Genomic DNA, 22,055 nt, shown 5'->3' on the forward strand with positions numbered 1-22,055 from the left:
CATATGTAACATTGATAGAACTTGGTTTAAGCTTCATTTTAGTGAAGATTGCATGTCAACCAAATTTGTAATTTTTTTGTGAAATTTTGTGAAAAAATGCATATTTTCAACTTTTCTGAAATTGGGATTTTTGCTGAATTACCACATTTTCTCTGGTGTTTTTCAGAAAAGTGCAAATGTGTACAGAATAGTTAGCACTGTAGTTATGAAGTTTGGATACTACTTTACCAAATTTAATAGAAAAATGTGTGGGATTTTTTTTAGTTTTATCACCATAGCAACCGATTTTTTCCTTGGAAACGGAGTTTTCATTTGCAGAATATTGCAGTTTAAGAGCTTAAATGTCCTGAATTTTTCATAACCGATAAGAAAAATACATAAAAGCTAATGAAAACTTTAAATAACAATCGTTAAGTGTTGTTGACTTCAATTGTTACCACAGAAAGACATTATCCATAGCATCATCCACTAAAAAACTGCATAAATAGAAATTTATGTACAAAAAACATATAAATAAAGCGTTCAAATTGGAATATGACTTAAGTCTTTGCTTCACTCACAGTCTTGTCTGGGATTTTTTCTTCAGATTGTTCAATAAATGTAATATGTCATGAAACATTAGGGTTGGGGGGGGGGGGGGGGGGGGGGGGTATAAGTTGATTTGTTTAAATGTTGCATACAAGTAAATACTTGAAAAGATAATTGCGTTTCGTCGTCCGAAGAAACATTGGTTTTCGAACTTTAACTTTAGTTTAAGTTAATAGAAATCTATGAAATTTATACACACAGTTATTTACCACAAAAAGAAGGTTGGGATTGATTTTGAGAGTTTTGGTCCCAATAGTTTAGGAATTAGGGGCCAAAAAAGGGCCCATTTAGACATTTTTCTTGATTTTCACACAATAACTTCAGTATAAGTAAATAGAAATCTATGAAATTTTAACACAAGGTTTATGACCATAAAGGAAGGTTAGGATTGATTTTGGGAGTTTTGGTCCCAACAGTTTAGTAATTAGGGACCAAAAGGGTCAAAATTAAACTTGAATAATTGGGGTTCTTAAATACTAGTATGCCGAATCTGAACTGTGAATGCAGATTCTTAATTTTTGGTCCCGTTTTCAAATTGGTCTACATTAAGGTCCAAAGGGTCCAAAATTAAACTTACTTTGATTTTAACAAAAAATGAATTCTTGGGGTTCTTTGATATGAAGAATCTAACCATGTATTTAGAATTGGGATATTGGACCATAATAGGTAAGTTTAAGTTCTTAGACCACATTCATTCTGTGTCAGAAAACTATGTTGTGTCAACTATTCGCAATTCAAATTCAGAGTTGTATCAAGCTTTAATGTTGTGTCCATACTGTTCAGGATTCGAACTCTGCGGTCGTATAAAGCTGTGCTCTGTGGAGCATCTGGTTTAAGGTTGACAGGTGATGAACTTCATGGGATTGCAAAAGCCGGGGCCAACCTGGCTTATGGAAAGGCAAGATATATATGGCCCTAACAAACGTAAGAAAATTCTTAATTTCTTATGGCACACATCCGTCTGAGATGTTATTCCACCAGCATGAATCACAAAATTGACCCGTAACATAATATTAACAAACCAATAGTAGAATCATTTGGTCAAAGCATTTCTAAACTGAAACTGAAGTGTGATGGACGGGTGGATAAAGAGGGACAGGCAAATTGAACACATTTTAAGTTGATGGTGATTTAAAAAAAATATAATAGGCAATGGGTGATAGCTAATATCGGAAGTCCAGTATAATGGAATCCTCTTAATATATACATGTAGCTATTAACATATCATTAATAACTGCTTTGTTGTACTACTATCCCGCAAATGAAATTCATGATCTCCGAGATAGACAAATAGAATACATCTGCTAGGTTGGAATTGTGCTAATCCCGGTAAAATAATTATGCTATTACCGGCAAAACTATCAAATCAGAATTATCAAGCAATATAATTTTATCAATAAGGAATCATTCCTTACTATGCGTCGTTCTACATATATCTCACAAGTTCTAGATTCCGATAACTTAATATCTTGTTGTGTGTGTGTGTGTGTTTGGGAGGGGGATTCAGCTGAAGCACACTTCTTATCCTTCTGAAATCCCCCTCCTCTCCTTTAAGATAGTAAACCGGTAAATAGAAGTATCATTTTTTAGGATTAATCTTCAAAAAAATTGTTTTGCTATTCTCAACGTTTTTTTTTAACCTTTACATGAATTACGCCCTTATTTTCTGTATTTGTCTCTGTAACCTTTACAAAAGACTGCATTAATCCCGAGATTTGGAATGGAACCACTAAGCTGAGAATGTCTGCATAAATACAAGATTAATAACAGTAATAATTTTAATACAAATTCCACACATTCAATTAACTGCAACACTAGAAACAGCGCAGTACATACCATTCTTATTGTTCTTTGTAATTATCAATGTTTTCTAGTCCCAACAAGTTGTAAACATTCATGAATACAAGACTTAAGTGTCCCATGTGAAATAAAAAAAGTAAATTTCCAATGTCCCACTCTTTATGCACACATTTGATCGATTCAAGGTACAAGGGCAAAAACTAAAATAAACACTTTCGTGCCGCAATTTTTTATTTTTTTGGGGCGGGGAGGAGTTGTAGTAGGTTTAACTCATGTTCGTCAGTACATTAATAGTTGTCACAAAGTTGGTTTATATTTTATAATTTTTGTTTACCTCAAACAAATCTTATGAAACATGTATACACAGAGATCAAGTTTGAATTTTATTGGTGTCACTGTTAACTGTATAATTTGCCTTATATGGCCTGGTTATTAAACTAAAGAAAAATCTACATACACTACTATATTTTTCGACTTTCATGTAGATTTTTTTTTTATCTTTTCGGAATAATGGCATGTATCCGTCTCATTAACAATTATACCACATCTTCTTTTTTAAATTAACAGAAAAGATAAAAACAAATCTATATGAAAGTCGAACAATATAGTAGTGTATGTATGACGAAAAGAGGGCTCCAGAAAGGTTCTCCTAAGATCAAATGGTAAATTTTAATAAATTTCATTAGTTAACCAGGCCATATAGGTTACATGTCATTATTCCGACAGCCCTATGGTCCCACAGTCCATTAGTCCGACAGCCCATTAGTCGGACAACCCATTAGTCCGAAAACCTATTGGTCCAACAGCACATTAGTCCAACAGCCAATTAGTCTGACAACCCATTAGTACAACAACCCAATAGTCCGACAATCCATTGTTCCGACAGCCCAATACTCCCACAATCCATAAGTCCAATACTTATCAAGTCAAGCATAAGGGTAACAGGATAAAAAAAATGTCTGTGTGTATTATTAAATATAAAAACATGTTTTTTAAAGAAATAACTCCGTATATATAACATCAGGCTTAGGTAGTTCGAATACTTTCTATATATTCAATTCGAAATCTTTATATAGAATAAAACAGAACAGAATATTTCATTTTTTCAAATTAAAGGGTCTATAAAGAGCATATAAACAACCAATGATGATGCAAACTACTGATGATACCTCGCCCAAATATTTCGTTGTTGAGTTTTGAATTTGAAAAAGCATCACACAGTATAGCTGACTAATATAAACCCTGAAACCAATTTTCAGAAATCTTTGTATTAAATTGTAGTTCTTCAGAAAAATATGACGATTTTTTTTAACTTGGCTGTTATGTGAAAAGTGTTCGGTAAACAGGAAGTGGTTGAGTGATGAATCTGAAAACTTATCACACGATATAGCCGACTTCAATAAACCTTTCAGAAATCCTTGTAATGTAGTTCATGAAAAAATTCAACGAAAATATTCATGGGACGGAGGGATGAACTGGACGGTTGGAAGGACGGACAGACAGACAGAGGAAAAACAGTATACCACACTTTTTTGAAGCGGCGGTATAATGATTGGAACAACATAAAGACTTTACAACAATAATAATATGATATAATTATCTTTATAGCACCATAAGCCTCAGTCACAATCTGAGCCAAAACAAAATAGAAAAAAACCCAACCATATTTTTCAAATAACAGTCAGTATGAAGACATGTACTACATAATTCAAAAGAACTATTTTTTAACAATACAATCGTCAGTATCCCCCATAATAGTCAAGTTTTCTTGTGTTAACATCGAGATGTGCTAGAAATGTGCTGAAAGAGTTCCTCCCTCAAATTATTATGAAGTGAGCATTCGATTGAAAAATGACACTCATCCTCAACTCTATCAGCTGTACATTACGATTTTTCAATTCTTAATGTAATGGGTGAGCACTGATTCTTAACTAACATATGCACTACCTTTCTTAAAATCTACGGAAACGCCACACATTTTTTAAAATTTTTCTTCCAATGTTTGCGTTACAATGCAAACCTTTGTTTTATCTTATTTCTTATTTAAGATTCAAAGGAAACAGTTGTTATTAATAGAGGAGGCTGTATATATATATTAAAATGTATCACTATTGTAGTCATTGCAAAGTAAAATCATTGAATAATTAGATCATATATCATTGACTTCAATAATGAGCAGAATAATATAAGAAAATGTGGTATGAATGCCAATAAGAAAACTCTTTATCTAAGTCACTATTCCTAAAAGTAAACCATCATAGGCCAAAGTACGGTTTTCAACACGGAGCATTAGCTTACACTGCATGAACAACAAACTATAAAGGCCCCCCAGAAACGATATCCTTGTTACTACTATTATATATATATATATATATTACAAAGAAAATTGAGTAAATTGCGGTTATACGGAAAACCAAAACATCAACCCTGCTAATATAGCTATAACCCAATATAAATATACTACCAAAGTAAGCTCTCGTTTGTGTAAAGTAGGTTGGCAAGAAATATATATAGAATGGAGATGTTTTATTAATAAAATTATGTTCTCTCTATTTAAATCGCTATCCAAGCATCTTAAAAATACTTCATTATATTGAAATAAAAATTCAATGACTTTCTATCAAAGAATCTTGATCATATTCTGAGATTCCGAAAAAACATGTTTCTTTATTAAAAATTCATTTTAAAGCAGAAAGATAAATTTGTCCATTTGACTTGGAGTTTCACAATTGTATGACATTATTTTGGATCTTTCAATTTAAATATAAGTGAATATCGATAGGGGATTAATAAAGGAATCAAAAGAGTCAAAAAATATAGAGATCAATGTGCTTGATTTCGAGATATTAGCCATTGAAATTTTGGCTGGAAAATATTCTCTTGACTTTTCATAGCTATTTCATTGACAAGTTTACATTCTCAAAACTATCAAAGAATAATTTGAATTTTATAAGACTTTTACAGATTGCTTAATATCATTATACATGTAAAAGATTTTTAAAAAGATAAATGGGGGTCAATGCCATTTTTTTTTTTTTGGTTTTCAAATGAATAAAACCTGAGGTTTCCGAAAATCTGACAAAAAATCAAAAACCCTGACAAGCGAACTGCAATATACCTTTACAAACCTCTGAAGCTAAACCCAAGTTATAGATAATCGATCTTGTATATATAAAATTTCTGAAAAAAAAATGATTCTATTTATAATCAGGCTCTCCGACCAAACATAATCTTTTCAAGAATCTACAAGTATATCTTTAAAAAATAAACATTCCACCCCCCCCCCCCCCCCCCCCCACTTTTCTAACCTTCCAACCATAATATTACATTACATATTACATTTGTTGAACCTTATGAAATAAACAGAATAGACTGTGTAAGTGAAGCAAAGCAGTCATATTGAAATTTTACATAAGTTTCTATTTATGCAATTTCAGAGTGAATGTTGCTATGGATTATATGTGTTTCCGTGGTAACAATTGAAGTCAACAACACTTGACGATTGTAATTTAAAGTTTGCATTAGCTTTTATGTATTTTTCTTATCGGTTATGAAAAATTCAGGACATTTAAGCTCTTAAACTGCAATATTCTGCAAAAGAAAACTCCGTTTCCAAGGAAAAAATCGGTTGCTATGGTGATAAAACTAAAAAAAATCCCACACATTTTTCTATTAAATTTGGTAAAGTAGTATCCAAACTTCATAACTACAGTGCTAACTATTCTGTACACATTTGTACTTTTCTGAAAAACACCAGAGAAAATGTGGTAATTCAGCAAAAATCCCATTTTCAGAAAAGTTGAAAATATGCATTTTTTCACAAAATTTTACAAAAAAGTTACAAATTTGGTTGACATGCAATCTTCACCAAAATGAAGCTTAAACCAAGTTCTATCAATGTTACATATGAAAATTAATGAAAAATGCACGATTTGATTCATAATCAGGCTCTGAATTGTGGTGATTTAGCTGATTTTTGAAAGATTTTACCATGCTTAACAACCAAAAAATTGTGTGTCCGTTACCATGGCAACCACTCATATTTTCCCACTCAAAATTATTTTTTGAGCATTTTTCATTTATTGCTCCTACTGGACCAATTATAGAAAAAATCTGAAACCTTCATGTATCGCACGCTGCCTGGTTCTTACAAAGAGCTGTACTTAAAACATTGTTTAACACCTCAAAAAGGTGAAAAAATGCAATCAAATAAAAAAGATTTATTTTCATCAAGTGTGAAAATTGTTTTGTGAATTAACTTTCTTTACATTAAAATTTATCCTAAATGTTGTCCCTTTTTAACAGTAGCTCAACTTAAACAATAGAAAAAAAGAAAGTACAGCTGAAGGTAAACATTGTCCACATGTATTGCTACATGTAGATTAAGACTCAGGGTATGCATGCATATCAGGATTTTTGCGTTCGAAAGGACTACTCTAAATATGCTCCGTGAATACCTTTATATGCGTCTTGTGTTTTTAAAATGAAGAAAGACGTTGAAAGTATATTCCTAATGCAAAAAACCGAAGAAAGTGGGGATTAGTGATTGTGCTGTATTCAGACATATTCGATTAAAGTGTTCATTACAAAGAGGATATATATTTTAGCAGCTGATAAAGTAAAGGCAAGTTTTACATATATTATATTTCAAAATGTAGTCCTCTCCTAATAGTTTCTTGTTTCTTCTCGGGTTTTATTTCTTACTAGGAAAAAAAAAGAAGAGAAGAAACACATGTGATGACAGGTTCGCGTTGAACCATATTAGTGCACTGCAGTCGATTTTGTTTCAAATACATAATTTATAGGAACAAAAGATAACAATGTGCAATCGTTTTACATTCTCTTGTTGTTCATCGGGATTTTCATGAGAATGTTAGGGACGACATCAAAAAAGGATAAAAAAAACTTAATTCAAATATTTTGGGGATGGGGGACAAAATTGGTGCAAGTTTTTTTTAATTGTTTAATTGACATTGATTTTATATATAGCCTTATTGGTCAATCAATTTTCCCCAAATTAAGTTGGGAAAGGGAGGGGGGGGGGGGGTAGGGGGTCAGTGTAAAAACTATATGAATTAAGTTTGTGATCCTACATTGAACGTTTGATGTCGTACCTTATTGATCACCCAAACGGTACCACCTGATAATCCCCTATTTTTATCTATTATTTTCCTGGAAGGTCGTGTCACCTCTTTTCCCCCGTTTATTTGTGTATTGATGTCCCATGTTTTTTTTCTTTCTTTTTAATATTAAAGGAACATAATTTTGTCTCTCTATTTTCTTTTGCAAAAACTGAAAACCTCTTTCTTACCCACAACGATTACTACGAACAAAGTGCGAATCGAACACATGGTTGATTTGTTTACAGCCGATTTCATTGAGTGTGTAGGCAAAGGTAATATCTTTGGTTAGCTTGCTTGTTAGCTGAACTGTGGGGTCATCATTAGTTTAGGTAAACTACCCTCCTTTAAAAGTATACTAGTCTGACACATAACCAATTTATCTATATGTTGGACTTCACGGTTCAGCCAACAAGCAAGCTCACTAAAGATATTACTTTTGCCTACACACTCAATGAAATCGGCTGTAACATATAACATGCAGTAACGTTTTCTTAATTCTGATTAAGTTCTCATATTCATCGCGGTCCATAAGCGAAATTTCGCATTATACTCATATTCAAGCAATAATATCAGACTAAAAACATCAACTTGTAAATCAACGCAGAAACCTGACAGTTATAACTACTATTGTAGTCCCGTAGTTGAAACATGAAACATGAAAACTTAATTAAACGCCTATTTCTACATATACAATATGTATTCAATGGCGTTGTACATAAATGACATATAAAATACAAAAATACTATACAAAAATACAATATGTATGTACTATACCAAAAATTGAAAATATACACTGTGATACACAAGAAAAAAGTCAGAAAAGTTCAAAATAATTTTCGAAATACAATGTTTTCAACCGACATTTAAAAGTATCCAAAGATTCAGAATTTCATGAAAAAAAGTTCATGAAGTAAGTTCTAGATTTGCACTTTTACGAAGCGTGAGGTTAGAATAGGTTGTTTCTAGTCCTTGTATAGCGGCGTGGTCTATCAAACGTAAGAAGCATTACTTTATTGGGTTTTTTTTAATTGTAGATGAAAAGGATGTTAGGAAGAATAAGAGCAACACCGGAGATTAATTTTGATACCAAAGACGGACGAGAATAAAAATTTTGGTAGTGTTAAAATCAATTTGAAAGTGATTTTTTTCTCAAGAAACTGTTTTGACGAGTGACAAAACTATTGTTTTAGAAGTTGACTTTAATAAAATATATTTTTTTTTGTAATTGTCAATTGTTATTTGGTTGTGTTTTTCTTCTCACATTCAGGATAAAAACAGTTGGCGGTATTGATAGTTTTTTTCAGTGATTGGACTATCATTTACCTGTAATTAGAATCAGTTATACTACCTTCAGCTGTCCAATATTTTTAAGAAACAAGAGGGCTATTCTTATAAATATTGGACAGCTAAAGGTAACATAATGGTCCAATCACTGAAATAAAAAAACAGGTACAACAATAGAATGACGTCACAACAACATATACATTGATATACGCTTGAAAGTCAAATATATAAAACATGTGGAAGCAAAAATCCAAAAGATATTACACAGTAAAGACAAAGGCCAATATAAGACATACTTAACATTCTCTATAGAGTTCACAGATACTCTCAGTATAGGTATAATTATTTACGATATACAAATAAAAACTGCTGTTATATTTGATTTATTATTTTTGTTAAATAATATTCATTTTTACATTTCTACACTATTTTTACCAGAACACAAAACAGCATATTTTCTTGAGGTGATACTTTATCTGTTTATTAACACCATATAATATGATTTGGTAATCTTGACGGTAATTTTTTTCTTACACGACCTAAGTGAATACCCTTTTACCTGGATTATAATGTTCCCTTAGATACCTTTTTAGATGGTATTTTTTTGACAACATATATTAATTTTGGTAAAATGTTGGGGAAAGCTGGCGACATATCTCAAAACTAATACATTTGGATGGGCACTTTAGTAAACCTTATTACAATGCACTTTGTAACTCTATCCAGGAAAATAATGTATCTTTTTTGTTGTAATTTTACAGCACATAAAGTAATCGTTAAATTTGCTTGACATTATGTAATCAAATTTGATACATGTCAGGCTACTAAAAAGTTAATTGTAGTTACATTTATGATCTCTCCTTCCTACAGAAATTAATTTCAATTCGTTTTTTTATGTTAGGATTGGAATAAATGTCGGATCTGACTAATTACCAACATCAGGCAAATCAGCCAATTTAAATTACTCTCCTGGCAGCTGTAAACGAACTTAGCTGACAGTACCAAAGTGAGCTATCACATATCAATTATGTCAAAAGAAAATGTACATAACGTGTCATTTTAATTGCTTACATCCATAAAATAATGATATATAATTGTGCTGAATTAATAATTATCTTATTTTAAAATGATTGTAATACAGGAGCACTAAAAAGTCGCATGGCAATTTTTTTTATAACATGCTAAGCAAAAGATATTTCACGTGCTAATTTTAATAGAGAAAAAGCGGTTTTATAGAATTGTAAATTTTATTTTTATATGAAAAAAAAACGAATGTCAAAGTTGAGGCATCAATTTCATATTAAATGATTGAAACCTCGATTGAAACACACTTAGCCTGCTATGACAGTAACCATGTTCTTTTCTAAGTCTTGGCATATTGATCATTACAAAGTGGAAAGAAAATGTGATAAATTAATAGTGATAACAACATTATTAAGAGACAACCGTTCGATATTCTAAGGGGCGAGTAGCTATAATTACTAGTATATCTTTTCTCAAGGCATATATTCATTTTCAACTTTTATTAGTTTTTTTTTTGTTACCATTTTTGTATTTAAGGAATAACTGTAATATTTGCTGTCTATGAAGAAATAACATAAAAAATGTGGTGCAAACTGAATAACCGGAGTAGCTGGTTATTTTAAAGTGTGCACCACATTTTGTATGTTACTTCGAATAGGGAGAAAAAATATTACAGTTATTTTCTTATAATTTAATTCAAAATTCTATTTTAAACCGGAGTAAACCATGAAAAAACGTTGATGGCCTCACGTTTACATGACTAAATTATGTCTGAGCTGATAAACAAAACAACGTTAGCCAATCAGAAGATGCGTTACATCCAAAATTAAATTATACTTTGATATACTGCATTTTGTTGGACAAAACATTCATTTTTATCCTGCGTAGGACAAAGCGATTTATTTTCAGTTCCTACCAATTCAGAATTTTCATGTTCAATAACCTCCTCCCACTTCCAAAATATATGCGGTAGATTTGACATACGCGTTTTACCAATGAAATTTTATTACATCTTTCTAAACAGCACATTGCAATACCTAGTTTACATGTAAAATTACCTGTGTCTATTCATATATTACCCAAATTTTCTTCTGGAGGATAGTTATTGGTTCAAATTTATGCCTGTTGAGACTAAAATTACATTGTATCATATGTCTCGGGTTTTATATATTACATTATCTCTACTCATTCTGTCATCTGTGATTATAATGTATTATGAATGATTGATGCTCCTATAGCGCAGCGCCTACTAATGAATTTATCTAATAAAGTTCTCAAAGATAATGAATAAGATATGTTAAGCCTCATTTTATAGTCACTAGAAATGCAAAATCACAATATTTAGTAGATACCTAATATTCAAATATTTCAATTTTATTTATTAAAAAAACCAATGTCTGTCGTATGTCCCCTTTATATATCACGCTACTTCTGTGTTCATGTTACGTTAAGGATGTTTGCTTGTCATGTTTTGGAATTTTTGTCAGATTTTCGAAATCCCTCTGATTTTATCTATTTGAATGCCTTAAAAAAATTTGCCCATGAACCCCCATTTTTCTTTTTATAATTTTTTTACATGTATAAATATAAGCCATTTGAAAAAGTCTTATTAAATCTTATTTATTTTTTAATAGTTTTTGAGAACTTTAACTGGTCAATGATAAAGTTATGAAAAATCAAGAGAGAACATTTTCCCGCCAAAATTCTAATGGCTAATATCTCGAAAACAAGCACATTGATCCCTATATTTTTTTTTGCTTTTTTGATTCCTCAATTGATCCCCTATCAATATATACTAGTTATATGGAAAGTTATTTATTTTGAAACAGAGCAGCAAACATCCTTAAAACCATGACCATTCACAGCTTGTTTACAGTCAAATATATATGAGATAAGGTCTTACGAAAATACGATATTTCATCCAGATAAACATTTGTATAGGGTATGATTGAGGACCATACCTAAATACTAATGATAAAACATTCAAAAAGGGGTTCTAAGAAGCATTTCCAATTTTCGATACATTGCCAGATATAATTTTGAGGTCTTAAAGCAAACTAAGAAAGAAAAGTGTTTAAATATGTCAATACTGATTCCTAAACGACTAATGTCTTGTGTACATCATTGAGTTGTTGTTTGTTTACCCATCTCTTTCTGTCTGGTTTGTTAAATGAGGTTTGATAAGAAAGTATACACACGTTTTATTGAAAAAAGGAATATGAGGGTCACTGATCAGTCTTTTGTAGACAAAACGCACGTATGGCGTGAATTAAAAATTTTAATCCTGGTTTCATTGATGAGTTTATTTGTAATAGTATATAGAACACTTGGCTTTTCACATATTTGATCTGAGTAGCATTTGATGCAGTGAGTTGTTAAAAATATACTGTTTTCATTTGCCATTTTTAATCTTAGAAGATTTGGTGGGATTATAACTGAAACAACTGAACTTATAACGAAATGACGATAAGCAAAACCCATACCATATGGGTAACTATAAAATGGCGCCAAATTGCAAAAGTTGAAACAATGCAAAATGGGAACAATAATATCATAAGGTAACCCAAACAAATCACTTGAAATTGACCCTCAATTTGGGACAAGCACATGAACCTGAGAGTGTAATTATTCCCTCAGCTGAGACAGTTGTTTAACATCACAACATAAAGCAAAAACTGAAATTGTCTTGAAATTAATTATATACTTGAATCATTTAATCTGAACTATTAAAAAAACAGAAAGCAAGTAATAAAATAACAGAAAAACACAACTTTCCGATATAACAGTCTTCGAAGTTCCAAAAATATTTCACGAGTATATCACATCGTTCCAGAGAATTACATGTTGCTTATAAATGACAGATCGTAAAAATTTTCATTTTGTGTTGTTCTTCTTTATCGGGATAAAATTCCAATTTCTATAAAACAGTTTTATAGTAGTAAAATTTAGTCCACGATGTTGATATATGCCATCAACTATGTCACAGATTGTCTGTTGTTTTTGCAATCTTTAATCCATCTCATTTATAAGTTGTCAATTTCCCGTGTCCTGGACGTTGTCAAGATGTTCATTTTATTGATTCTGTTATTGTGCTAATTCCCTAAAGTCAAAAGATAAGAAAAATGTCATTTAGTCGAACAACTGCAAGACATACAATTCCATAACATATTCAATAAGTGGAATAAATAAACAAAATTCATTTCCTTATCTGTACAGCTTGATGGGCATGTACATATAATAAACTTAAAACTTTTCGTTTTAACTTTTTGCAAAAGGATTTCTTTCAAAATGCCAACATAATTAGTATTTCATTATCAATTAATTAATAGGATAAATATTTTTTCAAGTAAAAAGAATATACGAACGAACCTGTTTAAGAATATTATTATTCTCGTGTGCAATGGTAAATTGAGCAAATATACTCATCATAGATACCAGGATGAAAATTCTGAACGCCAGACGAGCGTTTCGTACTTATATTTCTAGATATTGTAAGAATCTATTTAGTGAAAAGAATTTTCAAAGAAGAAATTCCAACTGCTTGTAACAAAAATATCGAACTCTCAAGAAATTTCAAAAAGGGGGAAGTACATAAATCATGACAAAATAACAGGTAAGGCTATGCCAACCTATGGAACGAATGAAAAAAGTAAAACAAAAATACCGGACTCCAAGATAAATAAAAAGAGGAAGTTCCCAAACATTACAAAATCAAACGCATGACTCTACTAACAAATAGAACAAATGGAAAAGAACTGCCATATTTAACTTATTGATCTTTCATAAAATTTTGGGTTCAACTTTTTCTATTGACATGCTTTTAGAGTCATTCACTCAACTTAAATTTAATTTAAAATGAAATAAGTTTGTCGTATTAAACTTAAAGAGGGGCGAAAGATATCAGAGGGACAGTCATATTGATTAGTAGGATAAGTACTGTCTAAATAACTATCTTATCTATGTTGAAATTCAGGGTTTTGTGTTCATATGATATTGAAATAATCTATGTGATTTTCTTTAGTTAAGACGCATACTCAAATCTGATGCTATAGGTTACAATTTAAATCTGGTTACAATATTGCGTCAAAGTTTGACATCTTAGCTACACATATAATCAGCCATTATGAATTATATAGATACAATGTATTCAAATATGTTTGTAAAATAGAGGCAAAAGATACCAGAGGGACAGTCAAACTCATAGATCGAAAAATAAACTGACAACGACATGGCTAAAAATTAAAAAGACAAACAGACAAATAATAGTACACATGACACAACATCGAAAACTAAAGACTACGATACACACATTTAATAACAATATTACATTACAATTGTGTCTCTCAGTCACAGATTAATAATTGCATACTGTCGATTCTCTCTCCCCACCCCCAAATGGCTTTGTCAGTTTGTTTCCGACTCATGAGTTTGATTATCCCTTTTGTATCTATCGCCTCTCTCTGGTCTTGAAAACGTTCTTTTGGGGTCCTAACATTACTCACAGTTTGCAGACGTATACTTGTTATAGCCTTGCTAAGATTTTAATTGCTTCTCATATATCATTGCCGATAATTCCATTGCAGTCAATTCAATGATGTTTAAATGCTGTTTAAACAATTCAGACATGTCAATAACAGCTTTTCGACAGACTGTAGAATGACAGAACAGAACTTTGTTGACCTAATATTGGATGTTCCTGTCGTACTAAAACTACAACAGTTGATATGTGTGAAAAACTACCGAAATATTCAGTAGCATTTTTTAATTAATTATCGTTTTTTTTATATTGATTCACATCAAAATGGACATTAATTTCAATATTAGTGTACTGAGGATTAGACTAGAGCAAACGCTGTCACTTTTTACAAGAATGCTTGCTTTACTCTTAGACTTGCACTCAAAAATCGATACTGAAGAACGACTGAGACCAGAGGATGGATTCACTGTGACATTTGTTTATTTCAAGTAACATAATAGCAGAGTTTCCCTATGTTTTTATAAATTTGAAGAATTTGGTTTAATTGAAAAACTGATATATATTGACATAGTTTATGTAATATTGTTTTTTAGGTCTTTCCAATTCTCTGTGAAAAGACCTATTGTTTTCCTTCTGATTATTTTTTCCCTCCGCTTAATTTTGTTCCTGCAATAAATATTTGTTTCGCAATATGTCGCTTAGATATTTGGTATATGATATCGAACAGTTTATGCGCTTTTAAAATTCACCCTGTGTAACCGAATAGTTTCTTTGTAGGAGTTATCTCCCCAAACACTGTTTTCCTTGTGTCCACTACTCCTTCGCAACCGTAAAAGATTACGACAAATTTATTTTACAAAATTGCTCGTTATATCCTCGCATGATTTGTCCTGTTTTGACCGAAGCGATATGAACGCTCCATATGAGAGTTATTTCCCCTTATGCATTTGATATAAGTGATATGCATTTCTATCTTGTAAACCATAAGTGATAGAGACCTAGGATCTTTTGATTTGAGGTCCTTGGTCCAAAAGAAATGCAAATTAGGTCAAGGTCAAAGGTCAAGGCCATATTCTAATTTTTTAATTTGGCTTATTTCCACTCATTTCCAGAAACCGTATAAGATATCGACACATTAGTTTTTCTAAATTGTTAGTTGCGACATGTTGTAACAGGTAAATTTTGATTGCAAGGGTACGTTGAACGTAAATGTGAGTTTTCTCCCCTCTTGTATTTAAAAATACGCGTATGGTGATATAACTGATTAACCAAATATAATTAAGACCTATGGTTTTTTGATTTGAGGTCCTTGGTTTATGACCTTGCAATTGATCTCAAGGTCATAGCTTAATTTGACGTTTTAGATTTTGACCTTTGATTTTCCTCATATGTATACATGATAAATCCATGAGACTTTTGGCAATAGGTATCAAACCATTTAACCTTGAAAAAAACAACCGGAAGTGACCTTGTGTAAACTGGAAGTAGCTTTTTTTTTGTACTTTATTAATACAAAAGTATATAGAACCATGTATTTTTGGAATCAGTGTCAAGTAAATATTCAAATATTATCGGAAGTAAAATTTGTCAAACCGGAAGTAACGAATTATCTGCCTTATTTAAAAAAATATTGTATAGAAACCATATATTTTTGGAATCAGTGTCAATAAGCTATCTTTTGACGATTGGAATGAGATTTTAAACTTATTATAATTTTGCTACTTTCATATTAAAATACATTGTTTTTGGTGAAAAGACCTTCAATTGTTCAGAGGTTTTTAATTATATTCTGAGTTTGTTCCTGGTAACTCAGAAGTATTACAAAGAAATACTCCACTTGCGGTTGGACAGTGAAGTATAATTGTAACAGGCAATCTTAAGATTAATATGTTGTTAAACAGAAATATTTATAAGTCGTTGTTCTAACATATTATTCCTAATATAGGGTTATTTATGGTGAGTTATTTGAAATATTACATCTTGACCTGATATGTTTCAAGATATTGTAGACAATGAGAACATTGCCAATGCCTTTCTCATATATCATTGAGTTAATCTTTCTATGATGTAATTTCTTCTTCATTTTGTCTGCAGTTAGAATGTAGAATCGACGTTTATCCCACAGATCTCTTTACACATAAATTTGAGTTCAAAATAATGCTATTTTACAGAACAGGTTCAGTTGTGATATTTACTTTCCCCAGTGAAATATCTATTTTGAATAAATTAATCCTGTAAGAGTTGTTTACCTTTCGCAGTGTGTTTCCCTGAAATAACACTCTTGTATCAGATCGTTGAGAACTATATTGGATTCCTAATTTTACTGTCGGAATCATCAGACATATATTTACACATGGAATTATACAACGCGGATCAGCTGTAATTGATATTTCCATTAATGAAGTCCTTTTGCATCTTTTTTCCTGTAAATTGATCGTAAAGCTTCCATACAAAAGCAAAAACATTTTAATACTTAAAATAAAAATTCTATCTGCTTGTATATACGTAATTTTAATTATAAAATAATGGTGTAACAAATATGTAACGGTTATTGTTAATATACCAAAATAGCAAACGACAATGATGTACATAAATTCAGTGTACTTACACAAATTGGACAAACGATCAGGTACACGGACAGGGTTAGTAACACTAACATCTTCTAATCCATCAGAAAATATAATAAAATAAGTTAATAACTATTGGGAAATTGTGGTTTAATCGTATAAACGACGCGGTTTATTTTGAAAGCACTCAAGTTGATACCGAAATAAGTTAAGCGATATGATTTTCGAGTATCAATAGTAGTGTCAGGTACCAGGATTATAATTTAGTACGCCAGATGCGCGTTTCGTCTACATTAGACTCATCAGTTGCTCTTATATCAAAATATTAATAAAGCCAAACAAGTACAAAGTTGAAGAAACAATTCCTACAGACAATAGAGGCGACAATATTTTACCGATGGTCAAATCTCATTAACACATTTAACAAATCAAGGTAACAAAAAAAACCGAGGGAATGACATGACCTTCTACAAGAGAAGCGAGATCGGGTATGTGGTCAGGCTAAACGTCTCCCATACAATACATGAATCATCCTCTTTGCAAAAAAAAGCCAAATAAAATCACTAATATACTGAACTCCGAGAAAATTCAAAACGGAAAGTACCCCAACAAATGACAAAATCAAAAGCTCAAACACATCAAACGAATGAACAACAACTGTCAAACTCCCGAATCCACACTCAGTCAAAATTTGACAATCAAGGGATAGGACAGTAAATCAGTAAACTTACAGATCAGACGACTATACTGTCATCTAAAGATCTAAGAATGAGTAAGCATGTCGCTATTGACAAACAGCCACTGTATATAACAATCTATTATACAATGATGCTAGTGCTGTCAAGAAACCTCAGTATTACATTGTAAGGACAAATTTACTCCAATTTACTGTCAGCTTTCATAGACCTGTGTTGCATAGAAAAGCCATGGTGAATTCCAAGATTTCGTGCTTTATGTAAATAACGAAAAGTCAAAAAGCAGTATTTTTTACGTAACATGCGTTACTGTCATACGATGGTAATTTAGATATAAATGCGACATTTACTTTATCATACTATACACCATGTGCTATGGTGTGGGTTTCAAAATCATCAGTTATAAATGATCATATTTGGCATGATAGATATATTGAAGAGCAATAGTAGAAAACAAACCAATTAAAACAGCAGGACACTTTTTAATTTCCGAATATTAGATATTTATTTATGATTTATTAGATCAATGAAAAATTGTTATATTGTTTTTTTCACAGCTAATGCCATTACGTAATTAGTATAGACGGGCATATTAAAAGTGCAAGGTTCATATTTTTGATTTGTGGGATTTATCAATACATTACAGATAACAGACATCATGTTCGAAGTTAAATACATTACAATATTATAAAGCATTTAAAAAATTATGAATCTAATTGTATTAGCTTGATAAGTTGAATAAAAATGGAAACAAAACATTTGTATATTCAGTGGGCCGAGTCATATATAAAACAAATGTATCATGATTTTAAAGCAATAACTGTCCAAGAGCCTAATTGTCTCTGGTTTATGATGATTTCTTAGTTTTGATTTTCTTTCAAAATATTTACTGATGATGATGTTCAAAAGATAAAGACGGGCTGGTTTTGTTTTGTTCAATATTACCCCGACTTTAATTTGATTTGGTCTAATTTGGAAAGGAAGTGAAGACCTGTATTTTTTTATTAGACTTTTTATTACGGAAGTTTGGCTACCTGCAGATATCTACACTTATATTTGTAAATAAGTCCTGTCTTTGACAAATGTAACATCGCTGAAGTTTTTATGACCCAGCGTTGGTTGTACAATGAATTGACTTAACGTCAATGCATGGAAATTTTGAGAATAAACGGATATGTTATGATTGATATACAGAGTTAATCCTGGTATCTATGATGGGTTTATGTCAAATGAAATGTTTGACAACAGCCGATCTATTCGAGCGAATGGACCAAATAAGGTAATCAAAGATAATAAGATGAAAGATATCGGGGTGTGTGGTATTAAGTGATTAAAACGGAAGATATCATTTAGGCGTAAATTATTGTATAATTTAGAGTGGAAAGGTGGGTTAGAGTTCAGATAACGTTAAAGCGAATTTCTCAATTTTTTAACTTCTAGCCAAATAAAACAATCGTGTACAATGTCCAAGATACAAAAATACATATGTTAAAAAACTTTCTTTGTGCACAGACATGTGTCTGGTATGACCATCGTCAGATACGTTTTTATCAAAGGTTTAAAGAGTCTAACAAACATACCAGTATATAATTTCGATAGCGTATCAACGTAACATGTCTGCACATGTCCATATTTGTAAACACTTTCATATACAAATATATTCCATTCTAAATTATAACAAGATAACTACAACAATATTGCTTTTAAAGCAGATTTTGAAAAAAATATAAAACAATTTTATAAGTTAGTCTAAATAAATAAAAAGTAAAAGAACGGTTTACACATTTATCTTTTCGTTGGTTTTTATGTTGTCATATCTTTATATTTTATTTCAATTACAATTTTGAACAGAACATATCAATACTTCTTGTGTATGCATTATGACAGCACCTCAATTTAATATTCATAAACTGCAATTATTGTATTGATTTTGTAAATGCTAGATTTGTTATTCATGATTTCCTGTTAACAACTGTTAAATCTTGTAACTGCACTGAACATTCAATTAAACTTTTTATTTCAGCTCATTCATGCGATTGCTGTATGTTATTGACGTAAATAAGAATGTTTTACTCTTCATTAAGCTCAACATATTCTCCTGTTGATGTTCAATAAGCTGTAGAAAAGTAGCATAGATATTTAACATGTCTTTTGCGACTTACTTGTCCCTATATTGAAAATATCACACGACGTACGATGGAATTTCAGTCGTTCCTAAACGAGCTTCTTTGTTACATATTGTTTTTGTGTTGACTGCTGTACTCCTATTTTTGACATTTTACCCTATTAAGGTGGTATGGATGTCTTACGTCATCTTGGATTGTAAAAAAAGATTATAACTTATAGATATCAATATTTGTTCAAGTGTTGATTAGTTATGCTTGAATTTTAATATCTTTAAATTGGCATTTTAAGGGGAGGTAACTCTGAAATATTGCATTTTCTGAAGGAATCTACATGGAAGTTTGCTATTTTGTATTTTAGCCGAAAAAAACGCGCGGTGACCCTATCATTTCTTTTGCTATTCTCAAAGCATTTTATAAAAGCTATCTTCTCGTATTTTATTTTATAATTCTTTCATTTAGTTTAGCTTCTAATCACATAATGGTGATTTTTCTTGTATAATCCATTCAAAATTGGTCATTTTGTCACGACCTGTAGCTTGAGAAAATGCATAGTGACCTTTCAATTTTATGATATTTTTGAAGATATATCAATAGATACTACGTTTTGGCAAAGTATGAATAAATTCTATCATTTTTAATTTAGACTCCCATACCACCTTAAGTCTGTTTGTTTTGTTCACACAACGTTGTCAATATAATTGAATTTTATGCAACTGTCATACAAGTGAGATGTTTAGCTAGCTATAAAACCAGGTTTCATTCCACTAATTTCTACTTAAGAAATGCCTGCACCAGGTCAGGAATATGACAGTTGTTACGCCTAGTAACTTTTGTAACAATTTACATCACTTGATCGATGTCACTACCGGTGGACGTTTCGTCCCCGAGGTCATCATCAGTCCAGTAGGATTTATTTCGGTGTTGACATGAAAATGGTCATTTCTATAAATTTTCTGTTTGCAAAAGTATGAATTATTCGAAATACTAAGGATTATCTTATCCCAGGCATAGATTACTTTAGTCATATTTGGCACAACGTTTTTGGAACTTTGGGGTCATCAATGCTCTTCAATTTTCTTTGGCTTTCTTACTTTTTTTTATCTGAGGATCACTGATAAGTCTTATGTAGAAGAAACGCGTGTCTGGCGTATTAAATTATAAGCTTGGTACCTTTGGTAACTATTATCCATTCGTTTAAGCTTTTGATTTTGCCATTTGATAAGGGACATTATGTTTTGAATTTCCCTCGGAGTTTTTGTATTTGTCTTAAGAATTCATTAAAGAAAGGACTATTGTTTCGACATCATTAGTCATACCTCATCTCCTTATTGTATTTTTTTCTATCAATTTTGAGCATACTGAGCTGCAAGAATCTTCCCAAAAATAAATGCTTATAACGTCTTTACACTAAATCCATATTGCATATTGAATGTTTGTTTATTGATAATGAAGTCTTAGATAAATGATTATTTGAGTTGTTTTTGGCTTTGAACTAGCTGTTAGTAACTGTGAGTACTCCAAGATATGCACTTAGTGTCTGTATTGTTGTAGGGGTATGTAAATACGCTGCAACGTTCGGTCTGTGTTTTTGTTACTGTTTCTGCTTTGTATGGTTCTAATGAGTTAGGGCCTTTTAAACTGATTTTTATAGTTTTCATTCATATTTTGTTATGTTACATCTCATGTGAAGGGATGGGCGTCCGCTTACATGTTAACTCCGCAATATTCTGTATGTGTCTATCCTTAATCACGAGCTCCTAGTTTAGCTGTTGCCGTTTTTTATTTAAATCATATTCGCATTGCATTTTTTCTTACTCAAATCAGGTGGTTAGTTTTCTGGTTTAAATTGTTCTACATTTGTCATGAAAGGACTTTCATAGACTATGTGTTATGGATTTTGCTTACTGTAGAAGGCTGTACGGTGACCTTTAGCTGTTAACTTCTATGTCATATGGTCTAGGGTTGTGAATTGTCCCATTGGCAATTATACACCATCTTCTTATTTTATGTTTGCTATTTGCTATCTAAATAAATGCATTTTGTACGGATTGGTCTTTAAGGATCTTCTCAAATGATTTATTTATTTATTGTCATTGACTTTCTTCTAGAACCCAGTAACTGCACTATGCTTTGTGTCATTAACGATATGTTTTGTGCTTTGGTCTCATCTATTGAACTAAGCCGTTTCCAACTGACTTGTAATGTTTTTCTTATGGCTATTACTAAACCGAGTCAGGGGATAATTAAGCGTTCATGTTTAAACCCCGCCAAATTCTTGACGTACCTGTCGTTGTTGTGGGTTTAAGTCTGTCATATTTGTTTATTTTGCGTAAAGAATTGTTATAAACTAGGTCGTTAGATTTCTCGTTTGA

At 31.3% G+C, this 22,055-nt stretch overlaps 1 protein-coding gene across 1 annotated transcript in view; it reads left to right on the forward strand.

The window, feature by feature from the left end:
* LOC139517920 (neuroligin-4, X-linked-like) overlaps positions 1-22,055 on the forward strand; it is a 261,221-nt gene that overhangs the window by 12,543 nt on the left and 226,623 nt on the right. The gene's annotated exons all lie outside the window — the stretch shown is intronic.

This window comes from Mytilus edulis, chromosome 3 (assembly GCF_963676685.1).
Source record: "Mytilus edulis chromosome 3, xbMytEdul2.2, whole genome shotgun sequence".
Taxonomy (NCBI): domain Eukaryota; kingdom Metazoa; phylum Mollusca; class Bivalvia; order Mytilida; family Mytilidae; genus Mytilus; species Mytilus edulis.